Consider the following 17,805-nt stretch of genomic DNA (forward strand, 5'->3'; position numbering starts at 1 on the left):
GGCTGCTAGGGCAAGCAGATATGTTGGAAAAGGCAAATATCTCCCGCTGTCCAGGAGGGGCTGGAGCAAGGATCCTAAACAGCTCCAAGTGATTACAGATCTAAGACTGGAAGCTAATTAATGGAAACTGAAGTGAAGATGGTGACAGCTCAAAGCTAGAGTGTGAAGCTCATGTCAACTGGTGGAGAGAACCCAAGGAGAAATCTCCTAAGGGCAGGACATTAAGGCTTGCACTTGATTTGCTTTGCAGACCTAACACATTTCTGTTGAAAACATGTCTTTACACCCTGGAGAGACTTCATAAGGTGCTGACCTGCTACTAATTCCGGCAGTGCCTGCACCACAGCCCACAGAGTAACTCTTTGCTCACTGAATTCGGATCACCCAGCTGACGGCATAGGGAGGGAGGCCCTTCACTTCAACTAAACACACCTATTTGTTGTCCAGCTTCTGGATCTCCGATCCTCACAAGCAATCATCTCCAGCATCAGATGCCCCTTTGTCCTCCACATCACGCCATCAGGATTCTTTCCTCCTATAAAACACAGTTTAAACCACCCTCTCCCTTAATCCCATCTAAATGAACCCTCTCTAGCTCTCACATCCACACAAGCAATAGACTTAGCTCTTACTTCCCACTGACATAGATGTTTCTATAGCAAAAACATTAATCCAGGGACTTCCCTGGTGGTCCACTGGTTAAGAATCCACTTGCCAATGCAGGGGACATGGGTTTGGTGCCTAGTCCAGGAACTAAGATACCACATGCTGCAGGGCAGCTAAGCCCACATACCACAACTACTGAGCCTGTGTGTTCTACAGCCCATTCTCTGCAACAGGAGAAGTCACTGCAAGGAGAAGTGTGCACACCGCAACTAGAGAATAGCCACAACTAGAGAAAGACTGCTCAGCAATGAAGAGCCAGCACAGCCAAAACAATAAATAAAATTATAAACACAAACAAAAAAACACAGTCATCCCAACTCATGCTCAATCTATAACTTTGGGCAATTTTCTTCTTTCCTGGCCATAGTCTTTTCACCAGCAGAAGGCAGATGACAGCAATACCTATATCAGAGAGTCGTTGTGAGAATTAAACATTTATCTTTAATGTGTGTATGTATGCAGACATACACACTTAGAGCATGCAACGTGCTTAGCACAGTACTTTGGGTGCATGGTAAGCACTCAGAAAGTGTCTATGCTTTCAACAGCGCGACTGTTACTACTGTTACTGTCTTACTCGTGCGCCCATTTGCATTGGTCTCCACCACTTGATTACTAAACTCTTGAGAAAAGGAGCTATTCTTCCACACAGCCCAGAAGATGAGGACGTGACAGAAGTTCAGTAAGTGTTAACTGAACAACTAAGCAGCAGCTTGGCAAGGATTCAGGTATTTCAGACTCAACCTACACTGCTGATTACAAAAGCTCATTCCCATGTGTGAGTTTGGGCGAAAACAAGTACAATAGTATCTGACTATTTAAGGAGGACAGCGGTAAGATAAATACTCCTGAATCTTCAGAGAAAGGAATTGTAAGAAGGCTTTGGAATAAGAAAAAAGATCTACGAGGGCCCCCAAACATCTCCAGAAGCATCCTGAAGATAAAGACTGAAGAAAAAGTGAGAAGAAGGCACGGAAGCCAGCCCAGCACTGCACACAGGGACAGAGCTCAGCCCCTTGTGCTGGGGAAAGGGCAAGGGGCACCTCCTGTGCAAGAGAAATACAGTTCCTTGAAAGGTGTTTTCCAGGTGTGAGTAAGTTAGCCCAGGTCTCAGCCCTAACCCCAGCAGTATTCAGTTCTCCTGCCTGTGGAGAGAGACATCCACCTGAATTTACACGGAGAGTATTTCCACCCCGTGTGCTAGACTGCCCTCTTCATTTCTGCCTGCCTGCCACCTGCTTCGCTTCCACCTGCTTCACAGAGACTTCCTCTGTGAAGTCTCAGTTCAGTTCAGTTCAGCCACTCAGTCGTGTCCGACTCTTTGCGACCCCATGAATCGCAGCACACCAGGCCTCCCTGTTCATCACCATCTCCTCTCTTAATCTTCAGATACAGACTGTCCCAGGCCAAGGCAACCTCCCAAAACTATCCAGGCTCCTATTGACCTCCCCCCTATAGAGGAGGAGACTGTTTTGGAGAGGTTAGTCATTTTCCAAAGGTCACAAAAGTAGGGGCAAGGACTGAGCAAGAACCAAGACCTGGACTGTGTGCCCAGTCCCCTCCTCCCAAAGCAATCTAGTTTCCAACTCTGCAGCACCCTGCCTGCTCGCTGCTTCCATTCCCAGCCCTTCCCAGACTCAGAGATTGCCAAGTCATGAAGATAAACTGTGTTGTCAAGCAGGCCACTGCAACAGGCCTCCTTGCTCCGGGAGGACTAAATATATTTGGCTGTTTCTACTCCACGGTCACCCTGCTCTGCCTCACATATAGGGAAATTCTGCTCACACCAACTGCCGTTCACTCGTACCAGTTCATGACATCACATCTCCCTAAGATTTCTGACTAATAAGCAAGTTAAATGGCTAATCAATAATATCATGAACTGATTTAAAACCTTTTTTACAGACACGTTTGGGTTGGCCAAAAAGTTCATTTGGGTTTCTCCATTAAAAAAACCCAAACAATTTTTTTGGCCAACACAATACTTAATTCTTCTTTTTTTAAAAATGGGTTATATTTTGTTGGGGTCTTTTTCTCTCAGGCCATCACAATGCTAGTTCAGCAGGAAATGTCATACTTTGAATGCCAGAGGCATTAAAAAAATAATCTAAACTAAATTAGCTGTTTTACTCCTAACAACAGACTGAGAACAATAAAAGAACTCAAAGAAAGAAATGAATTTAGCATACTAGAAATCAACAGCTGCTTCTCAAATCAAAGTTACCTGGAACAAGAAACTGCTTAGCAGGGAGAATAATTTACCTTCAACTAACCATGTCAAGCTAGGAAAAAAAACATTTTGCAAAATAGCCATTAAATTAATTTTTCTTTAGGTGGCTTGGGGATAAGAGAAGGTATATACTAAACGCCTAAGAAACTCTGATATACTGTACATGCTCCAGGCAAATGGCAAGCTGGGGGGAGGGAGATTCCCAGGAATATGTGAATCATAACTGTTAGTCATCCGTTTGGGAAACTTAGGAAACAGTTCCTATCAGTTAAATGCATTATTATTTGCTAAGTGCCCAAGATATAAATTTCCTTGGAAACAACTGGTAAAGACACTACAGGCTATGCCCAGCCTCTTCACTGTCCCACTATGTGGCCTGGCAGATTCAGGGTAATTTCATATACTAGTATAAAGGAAAGATGAATATATTTAATTAATATACTCATAGGCACATGCATGCACATAGAAGTTTGGGCTTCCCAGGTGGATCACTGGTAAAGGATTCAGGAGATGTGGGTTTGATCTTGCTGGGTCGGGAAGATCCCCTGGAAGAGGAAATGACAACCAACTCCAGTATTCTTGTCTGGAAAGTTCCATGGACAGAGAAGCCTGGCTGGCTACAGTTTATGGGGTTGCAAAGAGTCGGATACAACTGATCACATGCACACAGATAGGCATGTGTATACATATTCCTAATCAGAGGTGGATCCAGTGTTTGGGGTCTGAAGCTGATAAAGTTAGATAAGGGACAGAGGGGTGAATAGGGACAGGAGTGGGTCTTTAAACAAAGAGTTCACAAAATTATCTGCATAAAATTCGACACTGGGCCTTAGAAGGGGTCTGTACAAGTGAGAGGCTATGAAGTTGAAGTGGCATTAGCTTGCAGACAACTGTGCCTGGTCTGTAACACACTCACGTGTATTTGAGCAACTCAGGGGGGCATGGCGGGGATGCCTGTCAGAGGCCAAGATCTACATAGTTCACTACAGCCCTCTTCAGCATCAGGCGTATTGTAAATACTTTAGCACACATTTTTGCTGAGTTCAGGTGGCCACGGGAAAAATGTTTACACAGTGTGTTTTAGACAAGCTGCTAAGCGAATTCCAGTATGCAGCTTTACTACTGTGGCAGGAAAATCTGACGTCCACAGTAATGGATTAGGCAGCCATGCCTACTGTCTGGAAACCCACCTAAAGGTACCTAAGAGAGTATCCTGAATCACCATGTAGCTAAACACAGCGGTTACAATTAAATGTGGACTACGTGGGTTGGAACAGCGCCCCCTGAAATCAACGAGCTTAGGTTGGGGCTCAGGTGAAGCTGGGGAAAGGACCATTTACAACATATGGTGTCCAGCCACCAGCCCGCACTGGGAACCCAGGGCAGGGAGAGTCCTCTATGGCATCTTATTTATGGCCAGAGAATATGAGAACAGAGAAAAACTCTGAGCACCTCAACATGAAATCAATCCATAGAGCTCTTTCTCACCATAAGAAAAACGTACCCTGAAAGAAGATTCGAGAATCACAGGCTTCTGGGCTTTGAGGCAAATGTCCACCTTAGGCCAGCAGAAGGTCATTCCTGTTCCATTAACTTTCAGGAAGTAGATTAGCCCCTTCCGGGCTTTCTTTGTTCAGGCTCTCGGAGCTCCAGGGTGCCAGTGGAGTGTCGCTGAGATCAGCACTGGTGGCTAGAATAGAAATCTGAAAATAACACAATCACTCCGCCACGCCAACTCACTACTTTTAATTGCGGCTCATTAAAGATGTAAATAGAAGAAGAATGATGTTCACCTCTACTACAATCTAAATGCTGCAGTAAAATGACACTGCTTCTGCCTCTATGCAAAAAGGAATACTTCTACTTTGCGTAATTATCACCGCAAAGGAAGGCAATGATTCACCAATTTTCCAACAGCAGCGTGATTCACATGTTTCTGCTTGTTGTTGGACAGAGGCAGGTAGACAGAATGATTCATTTAAAAATCGCCCAAAAGAAGAAGAAAAGGCACGGCCGTCAAAAGATGGAATCTAAAAAATTCTGAACTCTTCTTAGTAGGTACTACAGAAATGCAAGCCTGCTTGAGGAAATTCTGCAAAGAATTTAAGCCAAAAAGGGGCTAAAACCAAAGCGAGGAAGAATCAAGAGGGAATATGAAACTAACTACCCAACAGGAATCAGAATTTTGTCTTAGAAATGTTATTTTCTACTGTGGCTCAGATCATGAACTCCTTATTGCCAAATTCAGACTTAAATTGAAGAAAGCAGGGAAAACCACTAGACCATTTAGATATGACCTAAATCAAATCCCTTATGATTATACAGTGGAAGTGAGAAATAGATTTAAGGGACTAGAATTGATAGAGTGCCTCATGAACTATGGATGGAGGTTCGTGACATTGTACGGAGACAGGGATCAAGACCATCCCCATGGAAAAGAAATGCAAAAAAGCAAAATGGCTGTCTGGGGAGGCCTTACAAATAGCTGTGAAAAGAAGAGAAGCGAAAAGCAAAAGAGAAAAGGAAAGATATAAGCATCTGAATGCAGAGTTCCAAAGAATAGCAAGGAGAGATAAGAAAGCCTTCCTCAGTGATCAATGCAAAGAAATAGAGGAAAACAACAGAATGGGGAAGACTAGAGATCTCTTCAAGAAAATGAGAGATACCAAGGGAACATTACATGCAAAGATGGGCTCGATAAAGGACAGAAATGGTATGGACCTAACAGAAGCAGAAGATATTAAGAAGAGGTGGCAAGAATACACAGAACTGTACAAAACAGATCTTCACGACCCGGATAATCACGATGGTGTGATCACTCACCTAGAGCCAGACATCCTGGAATGTGAAGTCAAGTGGGCCTTAGAAAGCATCACTTTGATCAAAGCTCATGGAGGTGATGGAATTCCAGTTGAGCTGTTTCAAATCCTGAAAGATGATGCTGTGAAAGTGCTGCACTCAATATGCCAGCAAGTTTGGAAAACTCAGCAGTGGCCACAGGACTGGAAAAGGTCAGTTTTCATTCCAATCCCAAAGAAAGGCAATGCCAAAGAATGCTCAAACTACCGCAAAATTGCACTCATCTTACACTCTAGTAAAGTAATGCTCAAAATTCTCCAGGCCAGGCTTCAGCAATACGTGGACCATGAACTTCCAGATGTTCAAGCTGGTTTTAGAAAAGGCAGAGGAACCAGAGATCAAATTGCCAACATCCGCTGGATCACGAAAAAAGCAAGAGAGTTTCAGAAAAACATCTATTTCTGCTTTATTGTCTATGCCAAAGCCTTTGACTGTGTGGATCACAATAAACTGTGGAAAATTCCTTAAGAGATGGGAATACCAGACCACCTGACCTGCCTCTTGCGAAACCTGTATGCAGGTCAGGAAGCAACAGTTAGAACCGGACATGGAACAACAGACTGGTTCCAAATAGGAAAAGGAGTACATCAAGGCTGTATATTGTCACCCTGCTTATTTAACTTCTATGCAGAGTACATCGTGAGAAACGCTGGGCTGGAAGAAGCACAAGCTGGAATCAAGATTGCCGGGAGAAATCTCAATAACCTCAGATATGCAGATGACACCACCCTTATGGCAGAAAGGGAAGAGGACCTAAAAAGCCTCTTGATGAAAGTGAAAGAGGAGAGTGAAAAAGTTGGCTTAAAACTCAACATTCAGAAAACGAAGATCATGGCATCTGGTCCCATCACTTCATGGAAAATAAATGGGGAAACAGTGGAAACAGTGTCAGACTCTAATTTGGGGGGCTCCAAAATCACTGCAGATGGTGATTGCAGCCATGAAATTAAAAGACACTTACTCCTTGGAAGAAAAGTTATGATATAGCATATTGAAAAGCAAAGACATTATTTTGCCAACAAAGGTCCATCTAGTCAAGGCTATGGTTTTTCCAGTGGTCATGTATGAATGTGAGAGTTGGACTGTGAAGAAAGCTGAGCACTGAAGAATTGATGCTTCTGAACTGTGGTGTTGGAGAAGACTCTTGAGAGTCCCTTGGACTGCAAGGAGATCCAACCAGTCCATTCTGAAGATCAGTCCTGGGTGTTCACTGGAAGGACTGATGCTAAAGCTGAAATTCCAGTACTTTGGCCACCTCATGCGAAGAGTTGACTCATTGGAAAAGACTCTGATGCTGAGAGGGATTGGGGGCAGGAGGAGAAGGGGACGACAGAGGATGAGATGGCTGGATGGCATTACCGACTCGATGGACATGAGTTTGAGTAAACTCCGGGAATTGGTGATGGACAGGGAGGCCTGGCATGCTGCGGTTCATGGGATCGCAAAGAGTCGGACACGACTGAGTGACTGAACTGAACTGAACTAATGAGAAAGAAAATTTCCCATATCTTCCTTTACCCATATTCTCATAGGACCTCGTCTGTGAAATTAGAAACAGAATTATATCTTGTGGATGATTATTGACACAATATAATAGTGAAAACAAATACACAGAAAAGTATGCTTGAAACATTGTGTTAAAAATTAAACTAAGGGCCAGACACAAAAGGACAAATATCATATGATTCCAGGTAGAAGTGGTACCCAAAGTCGGCCAACTCCTAGAGGTAGAAAGTAGAGTAGAGGGCTCTAGGAGCTGGGAGAGGAAGGAACAGGGAGTTCGTGGTTAATAGGTACAGAATTTCTTTTTGGGAAGATGAAAGAGCTCTGGAAATGAACAGTGCTGATGGCTGCACAATATTGTTAATGTACTTAATACCACTGCGTTATTACACTTAAAATTGGTTAAGTGGCCAATTTTATGTTACATATACTTACTCAATTAAATGTATATGTGTGTGTGTGTGTGTGTGTGTGTGCTAAGTTGCTTCAGTCGTGTCCAACTCTGTTCAACCCTATGGACTGTAGCCAGGCTCCTCTATCCATGGGATTCTGCAGGCATGAATACTGGAATGGGTTGCCATGCCGTCCTCCAGGGATCTTCCCAACACAGGAATCGAACCCACCTCTCTTAACTCTCTCTTGCATGGCAGGTGTGTTCTTTACCACTATTGCCACCTGGGAAGCCCCTGATATATATATATATAGAGAGAGAGTATACTTAAACATAAAATTCAGGACACATGCTGGATTGATGGCTGGGTTCCCAGGAGACAATGCTGTTCGTTCCCTGACTCTCTCAATTGGATGAGGGTAGGACAAGCAAGGGAAAGGATGAGGCCAGTGTGGATGCTCATCAGGAAATGGAGAAACGTCCACTCCTGCAAAGAGGGGGACAGCTGCAGCTGAGCTAAGCCTCTGAACACTGGCACCAGCACGGGAGGCAAGCATTCAGAAGTCCTGATTTAAATGCATTAAGCAGATCTGATCTGCAGGCTCTTACTCAATTTCATAGAGCAGATAAGCACTCCAAAATTTGTCAAGTTAATAAATACAGATTTGGGTTGAATTTGCACAATATGCGCTTGTAGGTTCACTGGCCATGACCTTTGATGATCGGAATTGAACTTCCCCTTTCACTAAATGTCACTGCAAGTTTCAGACGGATTTGGAAGCGAACGCCGCTCTGTGCCCATTACTAAGTGTTTTTTAGTATCATAAATTTGGTTTCAATCAGGCAGAAGAAGCAAAGCATTTAGCATTCCTGCAATGTACTCACTCTAAAAGTCTATTTTACTATGAAGAGCAAGTTCTGTCTACATGACCACCCAAAACAGGGCACAAGGCCCTTACCCAAGTGGCTAATTTGATGACCTCCCAGAAATGGCCACCTGCCAGCAGTATCACTGAAAAAGGATGCTGGTCCTGAAGACAGTTGAAAATAATCCCTTTCTCATCAACTCCAACCAAGTAGATTAGGTCCTTGAAGGGCTCTAGTTTCTCTGAAAGCAGCAGAGTGCAAGCCAAGTGCCCTTAAACCAGTGGAAGAAACCACCCGAGTGGAGATTGGAAATCAGAAGTGTTCGAAAGAGGTAGGGGGTGATGGCAGGGTACAGGCAGGGGGTCGGGGAGAGACCAGGGTTGGAATCCTAGCTTTATTCCTGTAAGCCCATGTGATACCCTTCAACACCAATAACCTCATCCTTTATAATAGCATATCATTTGAATGTAAAAGTCACACCCATTGTCCTTCAATTGTGTGTGTGTGTGAGGATCAGCTGAGATGAAATAGGTACAGACACAAAGAAATTGATGTATAAAGTATTCTTAAATTAATTTTCTCCTTAAAGGGGAAAATGCACAAAATGTGTCTCCCAGGTTTTGCTGAGGAAGCTTTTAAAAGAGACTCAACCAGTATTTATGGACTATCCACCGTTTTAAAGGGTTAGTGCTATTGCTCACAAGCAACACAAGGAGGTGTAAATCATGTCTTTAATTTCGAGAAACTTCGAGTCTAACAGCAGATAAGTAAATCTTGGCTAAGTCTGATCACAACCCTCTCCCATCCCCAAACCTTCGATGGCTCTCCACCACTTCAGAAGATATTCTGACCTTAATATAAGAGTAATTCAAACGTTCATCTGTAAAATGGGGATACCTTCGTTGCAGGGAATTGCGATCAGAGCTAATTTATGTAAAGCACCAATCAATCACACAGGCTGGTGTAAGGTGGCTATTCAATTAGTAATTCACATTAATTAGTATCATCATCACCATTATTAAATCAGCCTCTTTCCTCCCAAGCTCTCGTTATTCCACCTCACACACCTTACCCTGGACCCAAACCAGTCCCTGGGGATCCTCTGGCACACAATGCCCGTCCCTCCTCACCTCTGTCATCTGGGATCCGAGCTCGCTTCCATGTCGGGCTCAGAACGCCTCCTCCAGATCCTCCACCAGCAAGGAGCCCAAGTCTCTCACTTCTCTGTTTTCTCACAGCATTTCCTCACCTTCCCTAACTGAACTCACTTGTGAGTTTCCCCCTCCATAACTGACTGTAAATTCATAAACTCAGTTTGAAGGAAGGCAAAGGTTGGAAAAGTTTGATTACCAAATGAGGACCAGTCCAACTGAATACAGTAACATGATAACACTGTTGTTTAGTCACTAAGTTATCTCCAACTCTTTGTGACCCCGTGGACTGTAGCCCTCCAGGCCACTCTGTCCATGGAATTCTCCAGGCAAGAATACTGAAGAGGGTTAATATTTCCTTCTCCAGGAGGTCTTCCCCACCCAGGGATCGAACCCGCATCTCCTGCATTGGCAGGCAGATTCTGCACCACTGAGCCACAGGGGAAGCCCGACAGGATAATAACAGCTAACATTTTGTTACAGCTTTAACTTTTCATTTCATTCTCACAACTGATAGGTGCTGCTTAATTTCTCCTAGTCCATGGATGGATGAACCAAGACCCAAGGAGGTTAAGTAACTTGGTGAACATGACACGGCTAGTTAGGGGCAGATTTGTATTCAGACTTGGGAAGTTTGCCTCAATAACCTATGCTCTTACACTGCGTGACATTGTTTTCCAACAGCATTATAGCAATTTATTGTGTCCTATTTTAAAAAACCTCTAAGGACTGTAATCAGTTCTCTCAGGGCTGGGTTTTAAAACTTTAGATCCATCAAGGTGTCCTGTTCTGCATTAAGATTCTTAAAGGCTCAGGAAAGGACTTCCTGATTGGGCTACTCTAGGTTGCAGACTCCTCTGCATGCACTCACCAACAGTAAGCTATCTCCGGGAACTACAGCCATAGGACCAGCCCACAGACCACATACGTGGTCTGCAGAGGGCAGTTCAAGATAAGCACCTGCTACCCCGAGTAGCATCCGAAGCTGTAATGACACTTACAGTTGTCTATTGCCTGTTGGAGTTTTTGTCACCAGGTAGTTAGGATGCTTTCGAGGACTGGCTCTCACGAAAGGGCAATTCGACAGTCAGTACTTCCTGCTAAATGAACTGGAGCAGTCACCAGGCAAGGCCACAGCCCTGTGGACAGTGCAGCAGAGAATAACACTGTGCATTCATCCACCTAAGCCCTGGTCTATTTCTTAACACACTTTCTAGAGAGCCGAAGGGTCTGGCTTTCACATGAACATGATGCACAGGACAGGAAAAGAAGAAAATTCAGCAAAGGTTCTTCACTGTGGCAAGCAAAGATCAACTCACATGCAAGGCTGAGAAGTGATGTGGTATTTAACACATCTCATCAGTAGTCAATGTTGTTGACTGGCCAATTTCTTAAAATCTGCTCATCTAATGATGGCTCAACTTTTGGCATAATTTTATACACAAGAAAACTGAAAGTTGGGTAAGAATAGTATGCAAAAAAAAAACCAACAACTGGCAAACCTCAATTTTACTGAAGAACTCATTAATTCTAATAGTTTGTCTATAGATCCTCTTGGACTTTTATGTAGACAGCTATATCACTTATTCAATATTAATAACAACATTTTGGTTCCTTTTTTTTAAAAAAAAACCTGGCAAACCTCAAATTGAAATTCTCTATTCCCAGCTTACTGACTCAACTAAAACATTAATAGGAAAAATTATATGTTATAAAATAATATACAGTATTAAACATTCTTACCCTGATGACAAAATATTCTTTAAAAAGATATGTAACATGCCTCACACATTCATCTCCAACAAATCCCACTCTGAATTCCCTGCAGACAAGTGCCAAAAATGATGTTTTTAGTGGCATTTTTAACACGTGACACTAAAAAAACCATCCTACTCCCCCATTTGAAAAGGAAATTTTGAGGATGCCAAATTAATTTTGAAGATGACTTTTCATTCTATTTAAGCCAAGATATTTTTTCTCCTTTGATATTTTAACCAAATAGAATTCTTAGAAATGAAAAAATAGTAACAAGTATATTTCCAGAGCAGAATAGCCTTTCAGAATTGAAAATGTTACATCAATGCTTTCCTGCTATCCACTCTTGGCTTTTTAAATTCCCTTAGGAAAAAATACCACCTATTCATAGTACGTTGCCAGCACTGGATATGTTATTTCTTTGGATTTATGATTTGACTGATACGATTTTTCATGACATAATACAGTTTTTTTTTTAAATAAGCAATTTCTAGTAACTTCACAGATATATGGCTACTGAGAAGCTGACATGATCCTCCCTGATGTTAGAATTTTCAAATACCAAAGATCCACCCTATTTCTTTAGTGAAAATGGTCTGATGCTGAATCCAACAACTTTTGTAAAAACTGTTTAACTAAAACATTTCCTTTATATCATTTCTATAACAAGGTAATTAGCACTGAGCTTATCTGAAAAATGTTACATCTCCCCTGAAGGATTACTTGTATATTCATAAATGAATTCTTTCCTTTCTTCTCACCTTCCATAAATATGTACTGAGCTAAATTATGTGGCGGAATGGGCTTAATACTTGGAATACAATGTTTAAAATAAACCAGTCTCTACCGTCATGAGCCACCCACAGAGATAACTTTGTAAACAAAGAACTGCAGTACATTGAGCAGGAAAAGGGGACATTTCTATTTGGCCTCAATGAAAGAGTCCACTGGGTAGAGAAACAGAATCTCACACCGAAGAATCAACGCGAAGAAAGGCATGATTATTAAAATACACAGTATGTTCAGAGTAGAAAGAAGTGTGTGGAGAGATGCGAGGGGTGGCAGATGAGGTTCAAACACTAAGCTGATAATAAGTTCCTAGGGGGTCTCAAATATCATGTGACGAAATTCACATTATCACATAGGGAAGAAAAAGCTAATGAAAATGCTTTAAATTTTTCCTTGCATTTCATCCTATTCATTCATTACTATGAAAAATACCAAGAGAGCTATTTTTAAAGAAAGAAGTACCGATCACTCTCACGCTGCAAACATCTTTCCTGTTTGCTGTATTCACTTCTCGTCTTCGCTGGCAGGCACCCATTCCCATCATGACTTTGCGAGCAATATGTGTACGCAATTTTGAATTACGAATTTTACACTTAACATTGTATTAGAAACAGCCTTCTGTACTTCCACACACTGTCAAGGGTTTTCAGGAATAATTCAATTAGATCCTTTTCTTTAAGAAGGTAATTCTCAAAATAGTAGGATGAATGGAATACAGAAAGGAAAGACTGGAGGCAAGAATACTCTTTGGGGGCCTCCCTGGTGGTCCAGTGGTTAAGAATCCGCTTTGCCAAGCAAGGGACATCGGTTTAATCCCTGGTCCGGGAAGATCCCACATGCTATGGAGTGACTAGGCCCCAACTAGTGAGTCCACAGGCTGCAATTACTGAAGCCTGAGTGCCTAGAGCCTGTGCTGCAACACGAGAAAAGCCACTGCAATTAGAAGTCCATGCACGGCAACTAGAGAGTGGCCCCTGCTCACAGCAACTGGAGAAAGTCCATGCACAGCAACAAAGACCCAGCACAGCTAAAAAGTAAAATAAACCTTAAAAAAAAAAAAAAAAAAAAAGCCAGAATACGCTTTGGAAGTGGCTGCCCTGGTCCAGGCAATTGATGCTAACAGCCTGAAAGAGAACTGGGGTGAGGAAAGAAGAGTGGATAGTCTGTAATCTATTTAAGAAGCAAAACTACAGCATGTGGTCGAGAGATGACATACAGGAAGAGGAGGAGGTGACCAGCCTCAGTGACTAGCTGGTTGGTGACCTTGTTTCTCTAAACAAGGAACCCATAAAGGGAGACAGGAGAGTGACAGGTACAGGTTTAGACTCAAGGTGAAGACACCTTTGGAATATTCAAATCAGAGCCATCTGGGAGGAAGTCAGAAGCCAGTGACCTTAAACTCTGCGGAGAAAGGGGAACAATGTTAGTCATTTGAGCGGAGCTGATAATGATGCCTCGAAGCAGTGAAGCCTTCAGAAGGGCGCGCGCGTGCAGGAACCAACATGGGTGAGTTTCAGTTTTCACTCCGACAGTGTGCAAACGTGGCCGTTTAATTCTAACTTCTTTTGAGGCAGAGCAAACACCTCCCTTCAAAGCTCTCAAACTGTTACCAAGGAAGGGTACCTTCCATGGCAATCAACATGGGCTTTGATGATGCCTATTACAAGACAATTCACTGCATTTCCTGAACTGGTGTGGTTTCACTCACAGTTAGACCAAACCACACAGCTGCTCTGAAGGGCTGATGTAATTATTAGCCCGTGATGGTATCAGGAGAAGAGCGAGCTGTAACACATCTCACCGAAGGCATGCTTGGTGCTGCTTTACCGCCCAGCGGCTCAGGGACGCTGAAGGTAACTAACTCCTCTGAACTAGAATGTATTAGGAGAGCTCTCCGACCCTGGTCTTCAAGGAGGCTGCTGAGCTTGCTCTTTTCTTCCATCTGCCTTCCAGAAGCAGGGCCTAGGTGGCCATTCGGAACCCCTGCAATTCTCAAGGCTACCTTGTGCTAAAGAGCACAAGTGACATAGTTTCTAACTAGACAGATCTCTTTTAAAAGCAGTTTTTTCCTTTTAAAAGCAGTTTTTTCTCTTTTCAAACTGTGGACAGCTACTTAAAAGGAAATATTCCAGGCACCGCTAAAGACTTCCCAAACAGCAATGCCAGCACCTGGTATTTCGTGAAAATCACACACTTTATCATTTCTTTAATTTTCTCCCCGGTTATCGCTTAAAGCCTTTAACAAAGGCTTGAAGATGCTTATATCAGTAACTTTTATCTGGAAGAAGTCACACAAGAGGAAAATCGAGTCAGGTCTCCACGAAGCACATATTAAAAAGCCTCTTTTGCCCTTAACACCACTTTGGAAACCCATGCATTTCTTTCCTTCCCTTAGCTGAGAATCTGAGAAAGAGCCCCATCCACTCTGGTCCACTCTCTGCTTACCAAACCCCCAGCTCTGAGGTTAGGCGGAGACCCAGCAGAAGATGCTTTCCTGTCGCCAGGCTCCAATGTGCTCTTAACACAAGCTTAATTTCGCTTTGGCGCAACTGTGCTAAGAAAAACTGAGACAAAGCAAGAGTCAGAAGAAAGGCTGCAGAAAGTGTTTGGTGCCTGGGGTAGTGGTTATCCCGGCAGCTAATACACTTCCTGATTCCCCTTACTTGTTCCCTCCTAGACCAGCCAGGCTTCTGCGAGTTCTTCAGTTTAGTTTCTGACTTGAACTAGCTATCAGGTGCTCTGCCGGTTGTGGATCCTCCAGCAAAGCCCTTCGGGAGATGCACCAGAAGCAAACACTACATCTCCTCTGGATCATCCAAGGCCGGGCTGCATGTGGAAGAGGGAAGGAGAGGGCCAAGCGCCACCATCGCCATCTGTCAATGTCAGAGTCAGATCCTGAATCTGCCACCACCACTGCGGGGGCTTTGACGTGTGTCCACTGCAGCTCAGCTTTTTCCCTTCCAGCAATGGGACCGCTCTCCTGCCACCCAAACGGACAACCTGCGAGCCTAACAGCTGAAAGTAACAGCATTAAAATGAATGGCCACGGGCAGCAGAGGAGGCTCTGGGAGCCAAGGAGACAGCATCCAAGTCACCACAGCACCGCGCCATCCTCCCATCCTTCTCCCATCCTGTCGGCTCCATCGAGTCCTGCGCCCACAGCTAATGTTTCTGCTCTGCTAGATGTGGGGTTAGGGTTCCTGCCATCACCAGGGAACAGTCAAGAGTCAATGGTAACACAGCAAGAGACATAACCAGAAGGTTTCTAAAGGAGCCGCTGACCTAGGGGAACATTTCACACATTTAGACACAAAGGGGTTTCTCAGGGGTTCAGAGAATACGCTGACTCCACATCCTGATAAGGTCAGGAGATAGAAGAGCGATTGTAACCCTCATGGTTTGACACTGCTCAGATCAACAAGGAAGTATTTCCTGGGCACATTAAGATGTGCTCGGATCTGGACCCCCTGCTGCGGGCAAGGAGACCAAGAGGAGGATGAAGAAGTAGCCTCAGAGAGTTACTCGCACACCTCAGTGCGGAAGAGCTCTCTGCGAGGAGTTTCCTGGGCTAAGCACCCTCAGAAATTGTGACTCATCGAGCCCAGTGTTGCTAAATCTGCAGCTTTAACACACACGTCCCAGCTGGGGGTGGTGCTGGGGCTTGGACCACCTTTGAGAACCACTGGGCTATGACCCGATTCCTGTCCTCAAGTCTACAATCCACAAAGAGGTGCACAGCCAAGGATTTTTTTTTTTTTTTTTTTAAGATGCAGGCTGTCATTGGTACAGGAGTTCATAAGGAGAAGCCAGTCGTTAGGTCCTGAGGATTCAGGGCAGACGTTGTGAGTGTGAGCCAGGCTTGGTGGTCAGGAAGGACTTTGAAAGAAAGACAGCCCCATGCAATCATCTTAACTCAAGCTCTCCGTTCAGCAGCACAAGGCATAACAGAAGATGAAGACGGCGTTACAAGGCCACCACCGAACAGGTAGAGAGGCTTTGTACGTCGACTGCAGGGAGGAGACAGTCACCAGGAAAATCATAAAACTGGCATCTCCAGATAACACTGTGTTTGCATTTTTTCATTCTGCCACATTTGTGTGGTTTCCTGCACTTCGTAATTTAACATTTGTAAGAGAAAAAAAAAATGCTGTTATGAAACCCAAATAATGCACCACTCTGAGGCTGACAGCCAGCCAGCCGCTAACAAGAGTGACATGTGAACATCATTTAACGTGTCATTCACAGCTCTGCTTCAGAATAAGGGATACCGAGTAAGAAAGAGAAATCATAAATTCCATTCAACATGAAACAAAGTTTGGGGCTCTGCGGGGTTAAAGGGCTGGCAGAAAACCCATGACACAGTGACAGCGAGCACAGAGAAAGAAGTTAGATCCCCAAGAGAAAACTAGAGGATAAGAATTCAAAAGCAACCTATCTCGTTTATTCTAATGTTATAGTCATAGAGCACTACGCCATGTTTTCTTTAATGATGCAAGGGAATAAATTATGAGCCAGACATTGCAAAGCCTGCTTGTCCAAAGGGCTGTGTCACCAAACAGAAGGAAGGAGCAACCCCAGGTGCCTGCACCCTTTTCTTCACAGCGGCTGGTCCAGTGAGCCCCCTGCCAATGATGACTTGCCAAGGGCACCCATAAATTCAGAGAAGCAAGAGTCAAAAGGTATAAGTATTTCATTAACTTCACTAGAGTGAACTGTGGAATTTCACATTTGCAAGCCACCCTGGACACCCTCAAGACGGTGGTGTTTTTACAGGTGACTCATTCCAGGAGGGTGGATAAGTTGTCCGAGGTCACCAAGATATGTGAGCAGAACTGGGCTTCCATCTGAGGCCTTTGTTTCCAAGAAATACATTGAAGCAGGCTGATAAACCTTCCTTGGAAGTCCACATTATTTTGGTGTTGAGTTTGGAATTTATTATTTACTTATAACTTGGCACATTTGCATTCCACGCCCCCCCACCGCCCGCTCCCAAACCAAGACTCATTCCAGGACACCATGTTTAGTTAAAAGGTTCACAATAGGGACTTCCCTGGGGGCTCAGTGGTTAAGAATCCACCTTGCATGCAGGGGATTCAGACTTGATCCCTGGTGAGAGGACTAAGATCCCACATGCCGCTAGAGCAACTAAGTCCATGTGCTACAGCTACTGAACCAACCCAAGATCCTGCAAGACACAACAAGGACCCCACGTGCCACAACTAAGACCCAGTGGAGCCAAATAAATACATATTTTTTAAAAAGGTTCACAATAGATCCTGTTGAATAGGCTCTGGAAACTCGCAGTGCCTCTCACCTTGCTCATCCCAATACGTCACTTAAAGGATAACAAATGTGCCACTAGACTAAATCCACCGTCTCGCCTGTCATTAACCCAATATTCTCTCCACTGAAATGCAATACACGGAATATGAAGTCTGTTGCCTATGTGTTTAGTTCGGTTCTTTCTGGTCTTTCCTAACCGCCAGTGCATTCCGGTCAAATCCTACTCTTCTGCAAATTTCAGAAATGAACGCGCTAAGTCACTTTCATTGTTCTTTCGGCTCTCCGGCACTTGATCAACATTTCCTCAACAT

At 43.8% G+C, this 17,805-nt stretch overlaps 1 protein-coding gene across 6 annotated transcripts in view; it reads right to left on the bottom strand.

Annotated features, from left to right (window-relative positions):
- The window catches only part of ATXN1 (ataxin 1), a 415,285-nt gene that overhangs the window by 286,699 nt on the left and 110,781 nt on the right, over window positions 1-17,805 (bottom strand). The window contains exon 4 of one of the 6 annotated variants that reach the window (XM_052647877.1): window positions 4,401-4,599. The exons of the other annotated variants lie outside the window; for them this stretch is intronic. The gene's annotated coding sequence lies outside the window, so the exon portion shown is untranslated. The remainder of the gene's footprint in view (window positions 1-4,400; window positions 4,600-17,805) is intronic. 6 annotated transcript variants of the gene reach the window in all.

The sequence above is a fragment of the Budorcas taxicolor genome, chromosome 11, assembly GCF_023091745.1.
Source record: "Budorcas taxicolor isolate Tak-1 chromosome 11, Takin1.1, whole genome shotgun sequence".
NCBI lineage: Eukaryota > Metazoa > Chordata > Mammalia > Artiodactyla > Bovidae > Budorcas > Budorcas taxicolor.